We start from the raw sequence: 20,093 nt of genomic DNA on the forward strand, positions 1-20,093 counted from the left end.
TCCTCCTCCAGGGGATCTTCTCAACCCAGGGATCAAACCCGGGTCTCTTAGGTCTCCTGAATTGGCAGGCAGATTCCTTACTATTTCTGCCACCTAGGGAGCCCATTTTTTGTAAGTGCCTCTGATAACCAAAAAATAAACTTAAATTATCTTCTTAAATGGTGTAACACAACAACTTTTAACCTGCTGTCTAGAAATGCTTATGGTAATAAATGATCTTTGTAAAAGTTAGGTGACTTCCTGCTTTTTACTTCTTAAGTCACCCTGTTATGTCATGCCTCTGAGCTTCATATTGGTTTTGAATTTGAAGACTCCTAGTTCACAAACTGGGCTTCCCTGGTGGTTCAGATGGTAGTTAAGAATCTGCCTGCAATTCAGGAGAGCCGGATTCAATCCCTGGGTCAGGAAGATTTCTTGGAGAAGTAAATGGCAATCCACTCCAGTATTCTTGCCTGAAGAACCCCATGGACACAGAACCTAGCAGACTGGAGTCCATAGGGTCACGAAGAGTTGGACACAGCTGAGTGACTGAGTATGCATGCAGCTCACAAACTGTTATTTTGTGCACAATAAACTCTTACTGAATACTTTTACTGATCTGGCTTTAATTTATACTGTTTTTAAATCTTTGACAAGACAGAGGGGTTCGACTGGAGCAATAGTTTAGAATTGTCCGTTTTCATCTACCTGCTTTGGCCTCCCCAGTTCCTACTCCCCTCCCCTCTGGCTCAGACTTTCTCTTCCCAGCGCGTGGTGTGAACTTCTACTCTGTCTTGAAACGATTCCTAATCTGAACCTCAATGACTTTTCATTTATTCTGTGCTACCTAGTCTTATTGGTCATCTTTTCATGTGCATCTAATTTTCCCCTCCTAGTCTGTAATCATCTGGATTTTGTCTGTGAATAACTACCACTCAATAGAGCACCTTAAACCTAGTAAAGTTTTGATAAATGTCTATTGCTGGTTTTATTGACATCAAGTTTAAGGTTTAGTTAAATATTCTGTATCTAATTAAAAAGAACACAGTAACAGAACTGTAAAAATAGCTGTTTCTCCACTTGTGTGTTCCATAAATTAAAAAATTCATAGTTGTTTGCACTGACAATTAAAAGGCTGTTTTAGATTCTCTCCGAATGCAAAACGGATATGGGACGATATCAATAATCACCTTGAACAGAGGGAAAGCAGTTTTCAGTTTCTCTATTTTCTTGTTTTGTGCTGTGCTGTCCCTCCCTTGTGTCCGACTCTCTGTGACCCTGAGGACTGGAGCCCACCAAGCTCTGTCTGTGGAATTTTCTAGGCAAGAATACTGGAGTGGGTTGCCACGCCCTCCTCCAGGGGATCTTCCTGACCCAAAGATGGAACTCTTATCTCTTATATCTCCTGCATTGGTAGGTGGTTCTTTACCTCTAGAGCCACCTGTTAAGTACTCCTAAATACCTCCTAAGTTAAAAGGAATCAGTGGGTAGGGGACAGTGATCTATCTATTATTATCTGTAATCTATCTATTGCAGATAAGCTACAGAAAATAAATGCAGTATTTTTTAGATGCTGATTTAAAAACAAAAGATTTTAAAATTAGATTACAAATTAAAAGCAGTCAAAACACCACATTTCACACTTTATTTAAAATGTGTGCTAGTTAAGTTTGTTTATTTCAAACTTAATAATCACATGTGAAGGTTGATTATTTTTCTTTTGGAAAAGATTTCCCTGAGGACTTTAAAAAGATGAGTTCCCTGATACCTTAAAAATCTGAATCAACCAAACAAAGTCCACTCCAGGATAAACAAAGAAGACATTTAAAAGCCCCCAGTGCCTCCATCTATTTCATGCCTTCACAGAAAATTCAGGGCTGGTCCGCACCTGACCTCTGCCTACATATCAGCCCCAGGATGTGTCCTTCACTCCAATGCATGTTGCTGTCTTACCATCTCTGGAGGGTGACTGAGCTTTCCTGCTCTGGCCCTTGCATTTGCCTCTTCTCCCTGAGAGAGCTCCCCTTTGCTCTATTTATAGACACAGCCAGCAGACAGGTCTCACCAGTCCCTCTGCCCAAAGGCTTTCTCCCTGAATTCTTGGCATTCGTCTCATTCCCAGCCTCTGGCATGCACGCCTGCATGCTAAGTCGCTTCAGTAGTCTCCAGCTCTTTGAGACCCTGTGGACTGTTGCCCACCAGGCTCCTCTGTCCACGGGATTCTCCAAGCAAAAATCCTGGAGTGGGTTGCCATTCCCTCCTCCAGGGGATCTTCCCGACCCAGAAATCAAACCCACCTATCTTACGTGTCCTGCGTTGACAGGCGGGAGCTTTACCACTGGTGCCCTCTATGGAGGCTTCCCAGCTGTCCCCGCGCCCTGCCACTCTCTGGATTCAGGTCAGAGGTCACAGCCACAGAGAGCCCTTCCCCGACCACCTTGTCTTCCTCAAGTTCACGTCTATCTTTTGGTCCGATTATGTCCTTTGTGGTAATCACAATTTTCAGTTTTTTGTTTTTTTTTTTTCAATTTGCCAATACATTTGCTTACTTATTTGTTTACATGTTTATTGTTGGATTGCCCATGTAAGCATTAGTTCTTTGAGATCTTATTTGTCTCTTTCTGTAGTTCTAAATTCCGCAATTCCTGTCACATAGACTACCCTCATAAAAGAGGAATGGGTTTTGAAATGTTCTGTTAGTGCATGTAAAAAGTAGGTTGACATCAAGGTGAGAATCAGGAGATGTTTGAGATAGTCTGGAATTTGAGAAGCTGAAGAAGACCATCAGTGGAGACTTTGCCTCTAGCTTGCCCACTGAACCGGCCATGAGAGTCACAATGGGTGACTTTGGATGACATATTTGAGACACTTCAAGGCTTTAAAACTCTGTAGTTCCGTGATTTATTGACTTTGCTTTAGATTCAAATGATTACATTGTGCTACTTTCCAAAGATAATCAATAGCCTATGCTTAATTTTCTTTTGTTTCAATTTTTTTCAGCATTAGCTGTCTGACTTCTTTCCAGCAACTTAACTATTTTTTTTTTTTTTTTTTGGTTGGTGGGGGAGGCAGAGGTTTCTGTATTTGTCAGTTTCTTCATCTATAAATGGAGAGGGCAGGAGGAGAAAGAGTCACTAAAGGTTCCTTTGGAGTTTTTTTGTTTTGTTTTGTTTTTTGCTTTTTTGTTTTTTATTTGTTTTGTTCTTATAATATGAAGTGGCATGAAGGAGAAACCCAGGGAAAGAAAAAAATAGACACCAACAACCTACCTTGCTGAGAGTCTTCCAGAGGATGCAAGCCCATGGCTACTTGCTGATGATTGAAGCCAATTTCCTTTTATTACTTGCAGGTAGAAATATACACATTTTCTGTTTCTCCTGCAACATAACTATTCAGTAAGTTTCCAAGTGCATTAGCTGGTTTTAGACAACTGGTATGGCGTTTGTCACATCAAAAGGCATACCTAAATGTTTACAAAATGGTCTTTAAAATAAAAGTTTTAAATGATAGTTGTTTAATGTCCGAGAGTGAGAAAGTATGGAAACAGTTGTACAGGTGGTGTCAGCACGAACACTGGAGGAGTGGGCTTTCTTCTACAATTTTAGGCTTTTCTAATGCCTCAGTCACTGATACTTTTAGAATCCTGTGCTCCTTTTCCCACTAAATTTTGCCCAATACAAGCACCCTTGTTTCTGTCCCTTTTGAACTGGTAACCGGATGGAGCAGATTCGTTACTTGAAGTAGCACATGGCTTTAGGAGCATCTACTTCTGCATTCACATGGAAGATTCATCAATGGAAAACCAAGGTCTATAGCAGTCAAGGGGCTGCTGGCAGCTGGCATCAACTTCACATATATGAATGTGCCCTGAGCTAAATGGTGTGTCTTCCATGGCTTTCCCTATCCTAAAATAAAGGTTAAGTGAAGTCGCTCAGTCGTGTCCGACTCTGTGACCCCATGGACTGTAGCCTACCAGGTTCCTCTGTCCATGGGATTTTCCAGGCAAGAATACTGGATTGGGTTGCTATTTCCTTCTCCAGGAGATCTTCCTGACCCACGGATCAAACCCAGGTCTCCCGCATTGCAGGCAGATACTTTACCGTCTGAGCCACCAGCAGATGCTAAAATAAAGGTTCATTTCAGTTCAGTTCATTTGCTCAGTCGTGTCTGACTCTTTGCGACCCCATGAATCGCAGCACGCCAGGCCTCCCTGCCCATCACCAAATCCTGGAGTTTACCCAAACCCATGTCCATCGAGTTGGTGATGCCATCCAGCCATCTCATCCTCTGTCATCCCCTTCTCCTCCTGCCCCCAATCCCTCCCAGCATCAGGGTCTTTTCCAATAAGTCAACTCTTCACAAGAGAGGGCCAAAGTATTGGAGTTTCAGCTTCAGCATCAGTCCTTCCAATGAACACCCAAGACTGGTCTCCTTTAGGATGGACTGGTTGGATCTCCTTGCAGCCCAAGGGACTCTCAAGAGTCTTCTCCAACACCACAGTTCAAAAGCATCAATTCTTCGGCACTCAGTTTTCTTCACAGTCCAACTCTCACATCCATACACGACCACTGGAAAAACCATAGCCTTGACTAGACAGATGTTTGTTGACAAAGTAATGTTTCTGCTTTTTAATATGCTGTCTAGGTTGGTCATAACTTTCCTTCCAAGGAGTAAGTGTCTTTTAATTTCATGGCCACAATCACGATCTGCAGTGATTTTGGAGCCCAGAAAAATAAAGTCTGACACTGTTTCCACTGTTTCCCCATCTATTTTCCATGAAGTGATGGGACCAGATGCCATGATCTCAGTTTCCTGAATGTTGAGCTTTAAGCCAACTTTCTCACTCTCCTCTTTCACTTTCATCAAGAGGCTTTTTAGTTCCTCTTCACTTTCTGCCATAAGTGTGGTGTCATCTGCATATCTGAGGTTATTGATATTTCTCCTGGCAATCTTGATTCCAGCTTGTGCTTCTTCCAGTGCAGGTTTTGTAGGGTTCACCTAATCAATCCTCTTGATTTAAAAGTAAACATGCTGTTTTCAGGGTAAAAATAGTTGATTCATTAAATGCACTGATTAAGAGCCGTCTGGATATGTATCCTAGCCCTACAACTATTTTCTGGTTTTGGAAACTTGAACATCTTAGTGCCCACTACCTCGTCAGTAGAGCTGATGTAATCTAGTACCAGGAGCTGTGATAAATATTTTACATTCATTTTCTATTTAAGGAAGCATCCCCCTAAAATGGGAATCTTTGAGCAAGCCGATGACTTTGGGAGAGATACATTTGAAGGTGTGAGGCAAAAAAGAAAAGCGTTCTTACACCTAACCATGACTCAACTAGGTTAATCCTGTGATAACTAGTGCAATGGGGTTTTACTTTCTGAGACAAAAGCGACTGTCAAAAAGGAGAAAGTCTTCCATAACCCATTAACTGAAAGAAAATATGCCACCACTAATTATCTTCTTTAAGCATTTTATAAATACCAGAGTGTCTCGCTCCTGAAAATAGGATTTGTAAATTTTAGGCATATGTGAAGAACTTTCTTAAACTTGTTGACTGATAATGTGAGTCATCAGAAATACTGAGCAGGAGGGGGCAAGTGAGATGAGAGAGAAAAAGTGGTTTTTCAATGTCTCTATCTCATTTACAGGCAATATAAGCATACTGTAATGTGCTTATAAATAAAATACAAATTATCTTCTTATTAATTACTTCAAGTTGTCTTACAGAAATGATCAATTAATACTAAACTTTTAAAGACAGAAATAAGGCAATTAAATTTATGTTTTTACATAGTTTCTTTGATTATCTCCTTTGGAAATACCATTAATTTTAGTTCTCCATGCTTTTCCAACTAGAAATAATGTGAAAGTCAAAATTACAATATAGGAATTTTTAAGAATTTATTATTTTATTGTCTTTGTGCTCATTTATCTGCCATTTCTCCTATAAGTAGACTCTCTTTGGTTTGGTTTGGTTTAGTTTCACTTATTCTTATCTGATTTAGTTTGGGTAATTTTTTTTTTTCCTTTGGTTCTATTTTGCTGTTGGACTTCAGTTACTAGAGTCTATTAATGAATCAGTAAAGTGTCATCCAGCACATTGCCCACCAATGCAGGAATTGCAGGAAACTCAAGTTCAACCCCTGGGTCAGGAAGATCCCCTGGAGAAGGAAATGTCAACCCACTCCAGTATTCTTGCCTGGAGAAGCCCATGGACAGAGGAGCCTGGCGGGTTACAGTCCATGGGGTCACAAAGAGTTGGACACAACTGAGTGATTGAGCATGCACACATGCATGCACATGCAGTTTATTTATGAAACTTGTGTACATGCTAGTATACTAGGTCACTGCTAAATCCAAAACAGGCAAAATGTCTTGTTTGTTACGGTTTTAAAAGAGGTCTTAACAGAAACCAATACAGCTTCTTTTATATTCAAATTAGATATTGTGAAATATTTCAGAGTTGAAATAGTGCATTTAGAAGCTTTGTCTTGAATTGTGTTGTTCTTTTGACTCCAAACAAGGATACTTCTGCCTTAACTACTGTCCAATATCAACCATTATTAGCAGGTATAATCATGATTGTATGTCAGCAAGTAGAACTGTTTTAAAGTAAATACTATGTACAGGCACCGTGTTTAGTATTATCAAGTATTTTCTGACTTAGTGTGTGTGTGTGTGTGTGTGTTTGTAACTCAGTCGTGTCCCACTCTTTGCAACCCCGTGGACCATAGCCGGCCAGGCTCCTTTGTCCATGGAATTCTCCAGGCAAGAATACTGGAGTGGGTAACATTCCTTTCTCCAGGGGATCTTCCTTACCCAGGGACTGAACCTGGGTTTACCACATTGCAGGCAGATTCTTTAACCATTTGAGCGTCATACAGCAGATTTAAGTATCATTGTTTCAAGAAACTAAGTAACTTGACCAATTTCAGAGTTACTAAAGTACTGAAGCTGAACCTTTAACTTGGGTTTATTTGACCAAAAGACTGGGTATCAGTCTTCACTTTTAAATTAGTCAGTATTTTATTCTTATTCTGCCAAATAGGTATATTAAAATGAACATTCTCAACAGTAAAAATATAATACATTTAAAGATCTTTATTTTTCTCAATTGAGAGAGGAACATTGACATATGTACACTCAGTTATGTCCGACTCTTTGAGACCCCATGGACTGTAGCCCGCCAGGCTTCTTTGTCCATGGGGATTCTCCAGGCAAGAATACTGGAGTGGGTTGCCATGCCTTCTTCCAGGGGATCTTCCCAACCCAGGGATAGAACCCTGGTCTCCTGAATTGCAGGCAGATTCTCTACTGTCTGAACGACCAGGGAAGCCTAAGAATACTGGAGTGGGTAGCCTATCCCTTCTCCAGGGGAAGGTCCTGACCCAGGAATCGAACCAGGGTCTCTTGCATTGCAGGTGGATTCCTTACCAGCTGAGCTGCCTGAGAAGCCCTGTATACACGCTACCGTGTGTAAAGTAGAGAGCTAGTGGGAAGCTGTTGTAAGGTTCAGGGAGCTCAGATCCAAGCTCGGTGATGACCCGGCAAGAGGAGGAAGGCAAGGGCGGGGGTGGTGGGAGGTGCAAGAGAGGGCATGTGTGTGTCCTTGGGGCTGACTCCCGCTGTTGTACGGCAGAAACCAATGCAAAACTGTAAAACAGCTATACTCCAATAGAAAAAGGTCTTTATTATTTGCGCTTGCTCTCTTTCTCTTTCTTTACCTCTCACTTTCTCTTTAAAATTTTTGTGAAAGATAGGGATATTGAATTTATCAGTATATCCTACATTCTCAACAAAATGCATTCTATTTTTAATTTAATGTATTTCCATTTATGTCAATGTACTTTTAGAAAAGTCATATAAACACGTTAGATATTTTAAAAGAATTCTTCACCTATACCATTTATTTAATTCAACAAAGAAGACTTAGCAGAATAAAATTAGCCATAATATCATAAATTCATATCTCTTTTTAGCACAACAATCATCCTTGACCAGCTTCAACATTCAGCAAAGGAATTCAGTAGAGTGCTTATATTATCTTGAACTGAATTACCTGGAAGCAAATTGAAAATGAAGAAAATTAAATTCATGTGCTGTGTAGACTTCAATATGAATTTTACAATAATTGTATTTTAATTTCAGTTTTTGCTTCACTTAGCAATTGCATCGCTGTGAGAATTATTGGGAGAATTGTTGAGGAAAAAGATAGATATAAAATTTCTAAACAAAAATAAGTTATTTGAAAAATTTTAAAATATAGTTGCATTCTGAAAAAGCATTGTTTATAGTTATTCAGTGAAAATAAGTTGTTTTAAATAGAGAGTCTAAAACTCATTATATGATATCTCTTGAATCTGAACTCAAAACAACACATAACAGAATATGGGAATAGCAGGTGGGTTGGAGGGTGGAAGATGGAGAGATTATAAAGGCTGCATAACCTGGTTTTTGGCAGATGTCAGAAGATAGACTGAAGGATTTCATGCCATCCTCAAATTCTTTCATTTTGCTGACTTGAATGAAAACAAAGTTTTAACAATAGAATTATGGTTTGATTCACAAAAAGAAAGAATTCAGTTGAAACTGTATAAGCTCATAAATCATAACACAAAATATCAAATTAGGAGAACTCAGTAATCCAGGCTGGAGAAGACTCCTCAGAGTCCCTTGGACAGCAAGGAGATGGGACCAGTCAATCCTAAAGAAAATCAGCCTTGAGTATTCATTGGAAGGACTGGTGCTGAAGCTGAAGCTCCAATATTTTGGCCACCTGATGCAAAGAGCTGACTCATTGGAAAAGACCCTGATAGTGGGGAAGGTTGAGAGCCAGAGGAGGAGGGGCAACAGAGACTGAGATGGTTGGACGGCATCACTGACTCAATAGGCAAATTCACGGAGATATTGAAGGACAGGGAAGCCTGGCATTCTGCAGTTCATGGGGTCGCAAAGAATCAGATATGGCTTAGAGACTGAACAACAGCAACAAATAACCCAGACTAAACTCGAGTTCTCTCTGGAATTATAAAGCCACTCTTTCAGTCCAGTGTTTATTGAAAATGTGGTCCATAAACTGTTTATACCATAATGCCCCAAAGGAATCTATAATCATACATAGTTTTCAGGTAGGGACTACCATACAACCAAATATCTGTGGCAGAGCTCAGGAATTTCAATTTCAGAAGGTATTCCAAGTTTTTTTTTTTTTTTTCTTTTGAGTTTGCTTCTCTTTATGAGATGAAATTTTATTATAATACATTTTTTAAATGTTTATTGGAATATAGTTGATTTACAGTGTTGTATTAGTTTCAATATAACATTAAAATACAGAAATCTCAAGTGTATCTGGATGAATATTTGCATATGAATATACCCACATAACCTCCATTCAGAATCAAGATATAGTAAATTTCCATCAATAATGTATTCTGTCTTAATTGCTTTATAGTTTCATAATGGATATTTGGGTAGTCTTCTAGGCAATTCTTATGAACTATAACATTTAAAAATCTTACATTTCGATCTTTTGAGAAGTATTCTGTGGTGGATTGAGGCAGCCTGCAACCAAAATAACAACTTTCAAAAGTGGTATTGCCAAATCATTTTACCATGGGGGTTCAAATTTGAATAACTTCCTTGTTTAAAATAGTCACAGAGGTTTGAATTTATATTTATATAAATGTTATCTGAGAGAACTTTATATGTATAAACCACATAAAATGCTTTATCATATTACCATGTATAGGTTTATTAGATTAGTTGGAAGGTTGAAACAGGAAAAAACAATGAACAAGAGGTATGAAATTCTATTTTGATGATAGGAACAGGGCAGGGAGAGTTAAGGAAGAGAAATAGGGAGTAAAGTGGTCCATGGCACCTTTGGCCACTTTCTCAAACACATGGCATCCCTTTTCAGTCTCAGCTCAGACGGTCAAGCGTCTGCCTACAATGCGGGAGACCAGGGTTCGATCCCCGGGTTGGGAAGATCTCCTGGAGAAGGATGTGGCAACCCACTCCAGTACTCTTGCCTGGAAAATCCCATGGAGGAGCCTGGTAGGCTACAGTCCATGGGGTCGCAAAGAGTCGGACACGACTGAGCCACTTCACTTCACTTCTTGTTGAACTCATCCTTGACAGGGTAGAGAACTTCACTCTCTTTGCATGTGTTCTGGGGGAAATACCAACATCAAAAAGGCAGGATTATCTCTTAAAGTCTCTTTCCCCAGGTTCAGGCAACAAGACCTAGGTTGACAAGAAAACTCCTTTCTGTGTAGCTGTGGTTGGTGCCTCATCCAGAGTAGCGTCAGGTGTTACCTCTGACAGACAGTAAACACAGAAGGTTCCAGGGTGGTTTATGAATATAGATGGTCTCAAACTTCACCCTTTACTCAGCATGGTGCTGGGTGCAGGCTAGGGAAACTCAGAGAATGGGACATTCCCGAGGTAAAATTTAATCCACATTCAAATTTACTTTTGAACAGTAGATATATTTCTTGTGTAATTTAAGTAGGATATGCCTTCCATTTCACTGGGGAATTGGTTTCTTTGTTGGGTCCTTGAGTATCTGAACCCAAGGGTCAGTGAAGAAGCCTGGATTTATGGTAGCAGTCTAAAGCTCTTTGCAGTCTTCCATGTGAAATTGTCTGTGTATATTTACATCTGTGTACATGTGCATGTGTAAATGTAAATGGCTTCTGAATAGGTTCACTAGAATGTGCTGGATTGGACTAGGACTCCTTATTACTTCTCAACTTAATTCCTCACATTGGAGGCATCCTTGTCAAAATTCAGTCAAAAGCTGAATATCTAGCATAGTCTTGTATCACTTAAAAATGCCTAATATTAACAACAACTGTGAATGCCTGACATATTTCATATTTTGCACGGGATCATTCATAAAATTTTCCCCCTTATTTCTTAATTATTTTGCCATAGTAGCAACAGCCCATTTGCTGGGTGTTTCTCTGGTTTTCTAACCATCTATAGCCAATTACATAATGACTGCTGGAATCTGAAAACTTTTCGAGATTTAATGTTTTCAAAATAATGCATACTCAAGAATTAAGAAAGCTTTTGAGACTTTTACAGGGTGGGTCAGAGCAGAGATTTGTTTTGTTTTGTTTTTTACTTTGAGAAATTGGGCAACTGAGGCAAGGAGAAATAAGTGATTCATTTGAAGAATTAAGAAATGACGCTAGGTGTAAACCTTACTGTTAGGTTATTACCTGCATTTTTGCACAAATATTTGCTAGAAAGAGAACAGCTAATCCAAGAGGCCCTTGCACAATCTTAGGAATTTTGAGTTCAATCACTACAGTAAGGAAACCACATGTGAAAACTGAAAAAAAAAAAAGCTTATCTTTGTATAAGAGTACACTTTTCAAGGCTAATTTCTAAAGCACCTTTGCCTTTCATTATAGAGAAATGCACCATTCATATTTTTGTTGTAAGGACTGGAAATTGTCTCCTTTTAACAATTCAGCACTCTTGTTCTTCTCAAGCATTGGGGAAGAGCCCTGGATGCTGGTCTCTCTCACTTCCATACATAGAGGTCACACTAGAGCAACCAACTTCTCTTGGCAATATGCAGTTCACCAACCTGAGGACATCTAAGTCAGCTCAGAGCACTTTGCCAGAAACTTTGGGAGCTTCTTATCTCACCCAGAAAAGAATCTAAAACCTAAAAAATAAAAATAAAAAATTCAAATTCCTTACATTGGTCCATAAGTTTGTAGATTATCTGTTGCCTCTCCAACCTCATCTCCTACCCTTCTCTTCCTTGCTCCATTATTTCCCTAGGCATATTGGCTTCCTTACTGTTCCTCACACACTCAAAGCACACTCCTGGCACAGGGCCTTTGCCCTCATTGAGCCTTCAGCCTGAAATACTCTTTCCAGAACTATTCCCATAGCTTGTTCCCTCAGTTCAGTCGCTCAGTCATGTCTGACTCTTCGCGACCCCATGGACTGCAGCACGCCAGGCTTCCCTGTCCATCACCAACTCCCGGAGCCTCCTCAAACTCACATCCATCACATCAGTGATGCCATCCAACCAGCTCATCCTCTGTTGTCCCTTTCTCCTCATACCTTCAATCTTTCCCAGCATCAGGGTCTTTTCCAATGAGTCAGTTCTTAGCATCAGGTGGCCAAAATATTGGAGCTTCAGTTTCAGCATCAGTCCTTCCAGTGAATATTCAGAACTGATTTCCTTTAGGATGGACTGGTTGGATCTCCTTGCAGTCCAAGGGACTCTCAAGAGTCTTCTTCAACACCACAGTTCAAAAGAATCAGTTCTTCTGTGCTCAACTTCATTAATAGTCCAGAGTCCAAGGGACTCTCAAGTGTCTTCTCCAACACCACAGTTCAAAAGCATCAATTCTTCAATGTTCAGCTTTATTTATAGTCCAACTCTCACATCCATACATGACTACTAGAAGAACCATGGCCTTGACTAGAAGGACCTTTGTTGGTAAAGCAATGTCTGCTTTTTAATATGTTGTCTAGGTCAGTCATAGCTTTTCTTCCAAAGAGCAAACATCTTTTAATTTCATGGTTACAGTCACCATCTGCAGTGATTTTGGAGCCCCAAGAAATAAAGTGTCACTCTTTCCATTGTTTCCCCATCACTTTGCCATGAATTAATGGGATCGGATGCCATGATCTTAGTTTTCTGAATGCTGAGTTTTAAGTCAACTTTTTCACCCTCCTCTTTCACTTTCATCAAGAGGCTCTTTAGTTCTTCTTTGATTTCTGCCATAGGGTGCTGTCTTCTGTGTATCTGAGGTTACTGATGTTTCTCCTGGCAATCTTGATTCCAGTTTGTGCTAAATCCAGCCTGGCATTTCATATGATGTGCTCTGCCTATAAGTTAAATAAGCAGGATGACAACATACAGCTTTGATGTGCTCCTTTCCTGATTTGGAACTAGTCTGTTTGTTCCACATCCAGTTCTAACTGTTGCTTCCTGACCTGCATACAGATTTCTCAGGAGGCAGGTAAGGTGGTCTGGTATTTCCATCTCTTGAAGAATCTTCCACAGTTTGTTGTAAACCACACAATCAAAGGCTTTGGCGTAATCAATAAAGCCAAAGTAGAAGTTTTTCTGGAACTCTCTTGCTCTTTCGATGATCCAGCAGATGTTGGCAATTGATCTCTGGTTCCTCTGCCTTTTCTAAAACCAGCTTGAACAGATGGAAGTTCATAATTGACATATTGCTGAAGCCTGGCTTGGAGAATTTTGAGCATTACTTTGCTAGCGTGTGAGATGAGTGCAATTGTGAAGTAGTTTGAGCATTCTTTGGCATTGCTCTTCTTTGGGATTGGAATGAAAACTGACCTTTTCCAGTCCTGTGGCCACTGCTGAGTTTTCCAAATTTGCTGGCATATTGAGTGCAGCACTTTCATAACATCATCTTTTAGGATTTGAAACAGCTCAACTGGAATTCCATCACCTCCACTAGCTTTGTTCATAGTGATGCTTTCTAAGGCCCACTTGACTTCACATTCCAGGATGTCTGGCTCTAGGTGAGTGATCACATATCACACCATCATGGTTATCTGAGTCATGAAGATCTTTTTTGTACAGTTCTTCTGTGTATTCTTGCCACCTCTTCTTAATATCTTCTGCTTCTGTTAGGTCCATACCATGTGTGTCTTTTATTGTGCTCATATTTGCATGAAATATTCCCTTGGTATCTCTAATTTTCTTGAAGAGATCTCTAGTCTTTCCCATTCTACTGTTTTCCTCTATTTCTTTGCTTTGATCGCTGAGGAAGGGTTTCTCACCTCTCCTTGCTATTCTTTGGAACTCTGCATTCACATGGGTATATCTTTCCTTTTCTCCTTTGCCTTTCCCTTCTCTTCTCTTCTCAGCTATTTGTAAGGCCTCCTCAGGCAACTGTTTTGCCTTTTTGCATTTCTTTTTCTTGGGGATGGTCTTGATCACTGCCTCCTGTACAATGCCATGGACCTCTGTCCATAGTTCTTCAGGCACTCTGTCTATCAGATCTAATCCCTTGAATCTATTTCTCACTTCCACTGTATAATCATTAGGGATTTAATTTAGGTCATACCTGAAAGGCCTAGTGGTTTTCCCTACTTTCTTCAGTTTAAGTCTGAATTTGGCAATAAGGAGTTCATGATCTGAGCCACAGCCAGCTCCCAGTCTTGTTGTTGCTGACTGTATAGAGCTTTTCCTCTTTGGCTGAAAAGAATATAATCAATCTTATTTCAGTGTTGACCATCTGGTGATGTCCATGTGTAGAGTCTTCTCTGCTCACATGTCACTGTATTATGTAGAACTTTCTAGACGGTGCTGTATAAAAGAGCATCTTCTTTTCTCTCTGGCTCTCCTCAGCCCCTAGACATACAACTTCCCCTTCACTTAGTGAAATTTTATTGCCTGTTGCTATTTCTCCAAACTAAAAGCTGAGTTCCATGAGGTTGCACCTTTCCTTGTTCCCTAAAGTTTTCCCAAGAATGGAAAACAGCACATAGTTGATGCTCAAAACATATTTTTAATACATGAAGAAATAGGGACAAATAATGGTATAGTAAAACCTAAAATGTGAAACAGCTGAGGTCAGGCCCAATTCTGTTTGTCTTTTATTAGCAAAGACATTATTGCAAAGACATGGCAGCTGGCCCAACAGGTGCCAACACAAATGTCTGAACCTCATAGACAAAAGATTTTGGGGTGACATGTGTGTCAAAGACAGGGAGTATATTTATGTCTCGTTTCTACAGAACCGATGTCTCTGCGGCGTGCCCGAAGAGGTCACAGAGACATGAATCGCGAACCGCACTCCAGGCAACAGGTGCGACCTTGAACTCTCGGCCTCCACTTGCAGCTTCAGTGGGCAACAAAATTATGACACATCAGTAAAGAGCAAGGATTCAAAACTGGTTTGGAGATTCTGTTACCTGCCAGGTATGTATTTTAATCTCTATCTTCTTTTCTTCCTTGGCTTCCTAATTCTTTAACACTTCCCATCATCTTTTCTACATCCTCGAGAAGCGCCGATCTTCCCAGTTCTAGAAGAGCTCCACGATCGTTTCTGCTTTCTCCCTGAATGCCATTTGGTGAGGAAATTGTCTGTACCTTGACTCATAGTTTCTGAAACAAGCTCTGTCCAATGCCAATGTGGATTCTCTGCTCTCAAGAGGAAGCAAGTGGTCTGCTGGAGACTTCAAATCAGAGTCAGCAGGAGCAGGCTTTTGTTTCTGTTGGAACCAGCTTTGCTCTGCATCTCACATAGAAATTCCCTCTAGAAGCCTGTGTTCTAAACCAGCAGGAAGTACAAGGGAAGAGGCCTGGAGGTGGGGAGTTATAAACATCTTAGTGACTGATGTTAGCAACAGGAACAAGCACTCAGCTCATCTATAGTTTTTCTAACTTCATATATACCACAAAAGTGGTCCCACAATGTGATGAAATGTGGGGAGAAAATCACACTTGATTTTTTTTAAACTGCAATTACCATTTTGTAAGGGAACGAGGAACCCAACAGAACAGGGAACATAGAGATAATAGCTGTATTAGGATAGGGAGATGACAGGCACATTTTTTTCAATTTTGAATTTTATGATTGTTTTATTATTAGGAAGGTGTATTAATGATTATTTAAAAGTTGGGAACAAAGTCGATGTTATATGGTGGGTTTGTTGGTACTAAATCTAGGGACTGTATCTCAATTCTTAAAAGAAAAGATGCATAATAATACCTATAAATGCTTTCCATTCACACCCAGCAAATAGCAAGACATCAAAGTATGGAAAAATTAGGATTACAGGTGATTATAGCTCACTTTTTGCAAATCAAACACTAGGAACAATTTCACCATGACATGGAAGGTCAAACAGGAAAAAAAGTAATTCTTGCCGATCACATAATACATGGCAGACGTTCTTAGGTTGTCTCATCAGTCCACAGCAAATCTTGGTGATGGACATATTACCCCATTTAAGAGAGGAGCAAATGGGGTTTTGAAATGATTGTGTAACATCCAAAGCCACAGAGCCAGGAACCTGATTCAGACCTCTGCCTACCTGCACTTGAAATAGGAGCCTGTGAAAATTAATAATCACATGATCCTTACAGAGTTCATGACTTTTATATTAGCAAAGTATTTTTATGTTCATGTTTAAATAATATGGAAACTCTGAATAGCTGGGTTCTTGAAGACTAAGATTATTTTACTCTAGTTTTGGTGAATTCATATATATATGTGTGTGTGTGTGTGTGTGTGTGCACGTTTATTAGAAAATCTTCTAACCTAGCTTCACATCATTTACCAGCCAAATATAGTAAAAGTTTACACACAGAATGCCTTTCTCCATTCCCTCAGTAACATCCTTTCTGAGACCCACAGCACACGGAATACCAACAGGCCCGGGTGTCTATGCATATGTACTTCTACTCAATTAAATGCATCTGTGCTTTTTCAAAACCTGTTTATACCAGCTTCATGTGTTACCAAAAATAAATAACTTAATTAGCTATGATATAAAACACTGAAATAACAGTAGGGAAAAAGGTTGAACTGATGAAAATTTAAGTGAATACTTTCAAAAGACTTAATCAAAGTAGATCATTAAATGATCGCTGTGGAGCAAAGTGTGATTCAGATAACTGGAAAGATTGGGGGCAAGAGGGAGAGCAGATTGGCAACATTTAGGATGATCCTGTAAGAAGGCTGTTACACAATCAGCTGTAAGATCTGACTCCAATTTAAAGAACACAACACTAAGAAATACAGAGGAAGCATTGTAAGTATGATTTATATAAAGAGATTGAAATTTTAATTGCAGAATTAACCTGTCCTACAATAAAAATCAGAAAGTTAATAAACATATGCATTTAGCTTAAAGATTTTAAATATGTTCAAATCACTTGTCATGAGTATTTGCTTTAAATAAAGAATTTGATTAATAAAAATGACTCTTCTTAATTAATAAAAATTAACCACCTCCTCTTGATTGCCCCATTTATTAGTTTTCTATTAGCAGCTTAAAACAATTCAAATACAATACGAATTTATTTTTTCAGTTTCTGGAGATCAGAAGTCGATGTGGATGAATTCCGTACTCAAGGTCTCAGAGAGCTGAAATCAGGATGTCAGTCATGTGGGGCTGCCATCTGGGATTTAGAGTTCCTTCCAAGCCCACTGGTTGTTTGCAGAAACCATTTCCTTGGAATTCTAAGGTAAAGGTCTCCCACGTTCTGCTATTAGCTGGGGACCACGCTCAGCTCCTAGAGACTGTCCATAGATCCGTGACATGTTGGCAATTCACAACAGGGTTTGCTTTTTTTTTTTTCCTGGGTTTTCTCTGGCTTTCTCTTCGGTGACCAGCTGGAGAAAATGTTCTACTTTTAAAGGGCCCTTGTGACTAAGTTAGACACTCTCGGATAATCTCACTTTCTTAAACTGTCTTATTTGCATAACTTCGTCACCAGAGTGAAATTAATTATAGCCACAGTGCCTATAATCATAGAGGACACGTGCACTAGAAGCTCACAGTCCAGGCGGGCAGTGGGAAGTCTGCACCACAGCCACAGACGAGGCCGACGCGCGACTGCAGTGGACTCCAGCGTTCCCCAGTCCACGTCAGATAGGCAAAGCTCAGCTGAAACCAAATGACTACCCGCAACCTTGAGCTGTTGCTTTCATCCTTTTTTCACCCTTTTGTCCTTTTGCGAAACAACCTAATGTTTGCAGGATGAAAAACGGCTCATGATAATATTATCAAAGAGTGGTGGTTACAGTACTGAGAGAAAGATAAATTTTTATTTTATTAACAACACACTTTGAAAAAGATTCTCAGTCAGACATCCTCCTACTCTCTGACACCCACATCATTTTTCTTTAAAACGAGACTTACTTTCCAAAGAAAGTGCATTTATTTGGAATATTATTAGTTCGGGTTGGTGAGAGTAGATTAAAATTGTGATTCCCAAAATAACTATTTGCTGTCTCCAAGGAGAAAATACTTCACAATAAAAAATTAAGATAATAGCAAAGGAAAACAATAGCCACGATGCAATATCTGAGAAGTGGAGAGCGGGCTGTAGCCCGTCGGCAGGACACGTAGTCTGCAGTCAGTGAGACTCTGCTGACCGCACACACCAAGGATGGCAGAAAGGAGGTGTTTTGATGGCTGTGTCCCCGTGGCCTGCAGGTGCAGACACCGCGGATCCCTCCGGCTCTGTTATCCCTGCTTTCTCCTTGGAAGGGCATCAAACAGCGCCCCTCCTCTAGAGCCTCAGCACCACGTAGGAAGTGTGCTCTTTGGCATCACACACGCTCCATGTTCTCTCGGAATAAAAAAAGGAAGCGTAACTGATACAAGTGAGAAACTAATGACAAAGCCCATTTCCAGTCCTTCCAGAGACATTCCTCAGACCTTCTCTGGGCCCAAGGAAGCAAATCTTTCTGCTGTTGAAGGTAAACAGCACCTGGAGAAATAGAGGAAATGGAAGCATCAAATGAAGGCTATGACTGGATGTTTTTAAGACTCTTCCCTACCTTTCCATGAACCTGTGTATAGACTACATCGTCAAATGTGGAGAAGACTTTAGAAGTCAAGCAAAGTGGACATGAGTGAGTCAGTAGTTGTGAGTCATCATATTCTCATTCTTTCTACTAAGCACCACCCCGAACAAAAAAAAAATCAGTCGACCCTTCTTCAACCTTCCTCTTTGTTTTTCCTTAAGTAACCATTCTCTCATATAAGACATAAATATATGACTATCTATCATGTATAAATGGTGTTTCAAAACATACATACTTTAAAATGCTTAAACAAAACTGCCTGAAATGTTATTAGCTGAAGTATAATGCAAATAGTCCAGATTTAAATAATATTTAGAAGCATTGTAAGAATACCATGGCATTTCAACTTGTAGAATTAAAAACAAAAATTTTCCACTTTCAGTATCCAAACTCTTCTTGTCATTCAATACCTGCCACTTTAATATAGAAGAGAAATATCAGTTTCCAGAATAACTACCTATTCTATATAGGAATTAACCAGGCTAGAAATTTTGCACCAGCATTTATAACTTAAGTGAAGCACATTTTGTGATGAAACTCTTTATAAGTATGAAGAATACCTAAAATCTCTCAGCCACCAGAGATCTGCTATACCTTAATGAACTCCGAGTCATGGATGGAGCAGCCTCAAGAAATACAGCTGAATTTCTCTGAATCAGACCTTATAAAAGGTGGCTCATCTCTTTTGACTCTGCTGCTGTTTCTGCTTAGTTGCTCAGTCGTGTCCAACTCTTTGTGACCCCATGGACTATAGCCCGCTGGGCACCTCTCCCCATGGGGATTCTCCAGGCAAGAACACTGGACGGGCTTGCCATGCCCTCCTCCAGGGGATCTTCCCAACCCAGGATTCAAATCGGGGTCTCCTGCATTGCAGGTGGATTCTTTACCAGCTGAGCTACCAGGGAAGCCTTACCCATTCCTTCCTGTAATGTCCACATGAATTTGGGAAAACTCCAGGAGATAACAGAGGACAGAGGAGCTTGGCGGGCTGCAGTCCATGAGGCCACAAAGAGTGGGACCCAGCTTAGGGACTGAACAGCAACACTAACCTTCTGTGAGGACTATGTCAGATTTTCACTCTGTGCACTCAGCCTATCACCAGCCGTCTGCCTGGAAAAACACAGTTTTGAGGGGGGTCAGAAATCCTGACACACTTCTGCAGGAGTGTAAAACAGTGCTACCAATTTGGCCATCAAATTTGCAATTTTGTAAAACGTTAAACATACATTTACCCCATGGCCCATAAAATTCACTCCTAGGAACTCATTAAAAAGAAAGGAAAACATGTGTTCATGGAAAGCTTGTACAAAAGTTCTCACAACAGATTTATTTATAATAGCTAAAAACTGGAAACAATCTTTGTGCCCATCAAGAGGAGAATTAATTAACAAACTGAGGTATACAATAAAATATTATTGAGAAATAGTATTGAGTTACCAAAATGTACAAATTAACTGAATCTAAAAAACCATGCTGACTGAAAGAGGGTAGGCACAAAAGAGTGCATATGTAAAATTTCATTTATATGAAAAAGGCAGAAGTACCTTACACTGGTAG

Source organism: Cervus elaphus, chromosome 31, assembly GCF_910594005.1.
Source record: "Cervus elaphus chromosome 31, mCerEla1.1, whole genome shotgun sequence".
NCBI lineage: Eukaryota > Metazoa > Chordata > Mammalia > Artiodactyla > Cervidae > Cervus > Cervus elaphus.